Here is a 4,931-nt window from a genome sequence, read left to right as displayed (position 1 = left end):
TTAAGGGACTAATTGTGTTTGAAATCAGTAAAGAGCAAGTGCTTTTTTGGGCCCTGTATTTTTTTTAAGTGCAATCGCGTTAATTTTTGTTTTTATTTTGTTTGCATTTTTACTTATTATTTTTATTAATTTTTACCAACTGTTTATAAGAATTAGAAATTCAAGGTTTTAAACGATTTGTGTTCTTTGCAGTTTTTAAAAACTTTTATAAAACATATTTTTGTACTAAATACATTTTAGCATTAATTTTGCTTCTCAAATTAAAATATCAAGAAAAATTGGATAAAATAATTTTGAATATTGAGGAAACCACTTAGTATTCAAAATGTTAGAGTTGTTTAGAAATGAGTAAATGTTAAACATTTTGAATACTGAGTAGTTTTCTAAAAAGAAATTTTTAAAATTGTCTATTAGCTTTTCTAAGTTTTTCAGAATTATTTAAAACATTTAATAAATTTCTGGACATTCCCGGATTATTAAATTGTAGTTACACAAGTAAGCACAGGTGGCTCGAAGGAACATTTTGGTTTATGCGGATTAGTTAACAACAAAACAACTACCCGCTATGGTCGTTATTTCAAAGAGAACTATACCAAAGATGTCATACCAGTGCCGAGATAATGTTGTATACTCAAGTTACTATGGATGACTGCTATAAGCAGAAATCGTCGGAGACTTAATGGTTATTATGTGCTATTCAATTAAAAATTTTGTTGCTGAGATGAATTGATGTATTATCATTTTATCTAAATTAAAATCCAAAACATCACCATATCTATTCATATTTCTGTTGGAAACCATTCATGTTAATAGTTTTTTAAACCCTAAAAATTATGTAGTCATCAAATTTTTAGGGCTGCATCGGACAAATTAACTAGTTACCCAATTAATACTGCAATAAATAACGTTAATCAACATAATTTTCTGCAAATCAAAGAAAGGAATTTTTATAAACAAGTTTAATAAATTTATCGTTTGAACATTTATCACGAAAAGGTGAGATAGTAACGAAAGTTGAGTAAGTTTTATCCAATTAGTTCAACTTCTCTTTAGGCAAAATCTACTAACAAAACGCTTTAAGAAAACTTCATGATTACCAAAAGTTATTTTGGTTTAAGATCTCAAAAGAGTTAAATTTTATTGTAAATTTACTAAAGCCGTGTGGGCTTTAAATGTTATTGTAAAGGGGCCCTATGAAAAGATTGTGGTGACACCAGTCATCCGTATCTTCTTTGAGCACCTGTCTGTTTTATATATATTCTTTGTGTAACGTAAAAGTTTCATTGTAATTTTATTATTTCATTTTTATATAAACAGCGAAGAAAAAAAATCAACTAGCTTAAGAGATAAAAAATATTGTAAAAAAATGTATATATAATTTTAAAAAAAGTATATAATTATTCAGTATCATATTCAGCAGCTTATCTACAATATAAGACGAAACTCTCAAACAATTTTTAGAAATTGAAATAGGAGCAGCTAAAACTGGTTTGGGTACAGCATGACAAATAATCAACATTTAAGAAAGTAATTTATAAAATTCTGGATTAACATTCTTTCAACACCGCAACTTAGGAGGAAATATTTTAGCAAAAGTTAAAATCTTTTTTTAATTTATATCTTGTATTAGTCCATAGGAGGAATGCTTTTTATATATATGCGCTATGGTTTCTGGGACCCAATTTTTTTGCATAAACTAATAACTTTAATTTAAACATAAAATAACTAATGATTTTTATTTCTAAAGATAGGTAATATGTTCTAAATGTGTTATTGAATCGTATATACTGAATTGCAAGCAATATTGGATGAAGATAATATTTTGAGTCAAAAGCAAATGACAACAATCTTAAATGTTGCACAACAAATATATTCTGATCGTTTAAAAGCTATGGGAAAGATCCAAAAGTGTGAAAAGTGGGTGCCACATGAATTGAATGAATGACCAATGAAAATCAAAACAACGCTTGTAAAATTTTGCTTCAAAGATACGAAAAAAAATCAGTTTTAACATCGAATTGTTACTGGCGGTGAAAAATAAATTTATTTTAAGTACCCTAAGCGGAAAAAATCATGGGTTGACAGCATTAGAGTGACGGAAGTTATTGCATAAAATTACCAAATCTATTCAAAAGTTGCTACAAAATCTTTTCTGTGTTGCAGTCGATTAAAAACACAACATGGTTTATAAAATAAACCTATATGATGCTGGCAGTTGTTTGATCCAGCAGCAACCCAAAAGACTTTTTCCTCCACATATAACTCACCTCATAAATCAGGATTATTTTCTCGAGTTCACATTGTTCACATTGACGGAAGACTTACTTTCCTTGATTTTAAAATCTTTATTTTCTGTACCATTTTACACCGTATCATTACTGAATAAAGACGTGTCTACATCTGTTATCTCTGCATCTAATATTTTCTGTTCATTTTCTACTCTTGATGTTGATGCCACTGATGAATGTTGATTTTGATTTAATGCACATTCTTGTTTCTTCTGTTATTACATTAGCTCTAGGTTTTAAATACTTTGTTAACTTTAATTTTTTTTTTTAAATCTTATTTTAATTTTCAAACCGTTCTAATTGTCTTTTTCTATTATTTAAGCCACTTGGTTGAATACACTTCATTTTCTTTTCTATATTTAATTGAATTTCAATTCTTAACAATAATTGCATTAAAAATTTGGTGGTTATAGTAACCAGTATACCAGTAATTGATATACAATCAAGAACTCGTGTTTTTTTTCTGTCAATAATCTTTTTAAGGTCGTGATGTAGATGAAACCTTACATAGTTTACATTATAATTGAATGGTAAGGTTTAAAGCTGTATTTAATATTTCATATTGCTCAAAACTCCAATTCAATAAAAAACAAGGCTTATTTAAATGTTTTGATTGCATCAAAAAAGAAATGGCTGAATTTGAAGGATCAAACGACTGTTTAAAAATGCTTGAAAAATTGCGCTGTACTTTTTTGTAGTTTTTATGCGCTGTACTAACCTGTATTTTTTATCAGCATTATCAATTGTTACAGAAAGTTGTTTTAGTGCTGTAGACTTTTTTATTATTATTACAAATTTGAGAACATCTTTGAGTTATAAATTGATAGAAATTTTAACTTTCAGCGTTCTTGAAAGTTTTTTTTTTTTTTTTTGTTCTTTCATTTCTTCATAATAACTATTAAAATAAAATAAATGAAAGAAAAATGATATAAATAAAATAATACAAATTTTGTTACATATAAAATAAGAATGCAGAAGATCAGATGATCTTGTCATCAAGAACCGCTTACAATCGTTAGGTGTTTAAAACAATTTTTTAATGTGTATAAAATAAATAAGGCAGTCAAATAAAGTTTATAAAACGAAAGTTAAAAGTAAAAATTAACGTTTTATATAAATACTTAAAATACAAGACTTGATAGGTATAAAATATATAAATTAAATCAACATGATACACAAAAATAAAATTAACAAAACAAAATTTAATTATACAAGTATATAATCAAATAAATATTTTTTTATATAAGAATTCGTAAAAACATTATAAAATAAATCAAAATAACTAAATTTAAAAATATATAAGTATATTTTCAATAGAGAGAATGATATTTTTTAATTTCCTTTTATATACGAAAAAGTTCCAGTTATGAGAAAACACAAAATGTGTCAAAACTATATTGTTCCATAGAAATGCCCCTCGAAAAGAAATACAAAGCTTGCTTAAATTGGTTCTGAAAACTGGTCGAAGAAGGAAATTATCATTTCGCAAATTATAATTATTTTTTTCTTTTAAGGAATAAAAATTGTGAAAAGAAACCGGAGCTGTACGAGTTTTACATTTAAACATAAAACACAGTACATTAAAAATATTTAGTTGATATATATTTAAAATATATATTTCAATAAAAAGAGGCTTAGCATGTGAAAAACGGTCTTTAAAATTAATAAGGCGTGCAGCATGTTTCTGTTGGCGATGAAGAGGTTCTAATTTACTTTTATTGACAGAACCCCAAGTCGCATTCGCAAGGTTTATGTGGCAATGAATGAATGAGCGGTATAGTTGAGTTAAAATATGTTTATTTAATATGCTTCTTGCTTTATATAATTTACCTATACTTTTTGAAATTTTGCAAGTAACGTTTTCGATATATTTTTTCCATGTGAGATACACATCAATTGAAAAGTTTGTACATGTTGCTCTCTTAATTAGAATGCCATCAATAAAAAGAGGAGGAAGCTCGATTGGAAGTAGACATTTTTTAGAGTTGAAAAATGAAGAGACTATTTTGTTTTTTCAATATTTAGAGAAAGTTTGTTTGATTTAAACCATTGAGAAACTTTCATTAGTTTGTTTAGTTCATTAGTTTCATTAGTCCATACAAGAAAATAGTGTCGTTATATCACTACGAGATAAAAAAAAAATTGTGTTATCAGCAAACATAACTGTCATCAAATTGGATGCTTCATAGAAGTCGTTTATGTAAATGAGAAATAGAAGAGGTCCTAGTACAGATCGTTGAGGTCTCCTCAAGTTATTTCTAATAATTGAAATCGCGATGATTGGTCGAAATAAACAAATTGTTTTCTATGGCGTAAATAACTTTTTATTAGCTTAAAAAAATTTCCTGTTATTCCTTAATATTTTAGTTTTTTGAAAAAGATTTTACGGTCAATCATATTAAATGCTTTTGATAAGTCAACAAAAATGCTTAAAGTAAATTTGGACTTTTCAAATGAATCTGTAATATATTGAGTTATTTTTAATATAGCGTGTTCAGTAGAGTTATTTTTCTTAAACCCATATTGATTTTTATATGATATATTATTTTGAGACAGATGTTGGAAAATTTTGTTATAAAGAATTCTCTCTAAAATTTTAGAAAAAACAGAGAGAACAGAGATAGGACGGTAATTACTCCTCCT

The sequence above is a fragment of the Hydra vulgaris genome, chromosome 01 (genome assembly GCF_038396675.1).
Source record: "Hydra vulgaris chromosome 01, alternate assembly HydraT2T_AEP".
Taxonomy (NCBI): domain Eukaryota; kingdom Metazoa; phylum Cnidaria; class Hydrozoa; order Anthoathecata; family Hydridae; genus Hydra; species Hydra vulgaris.
The sequence above is the reverse complement of the archived record's forward strand: the minus strand, read 5'-3'. Positions refer to the sequence as shown.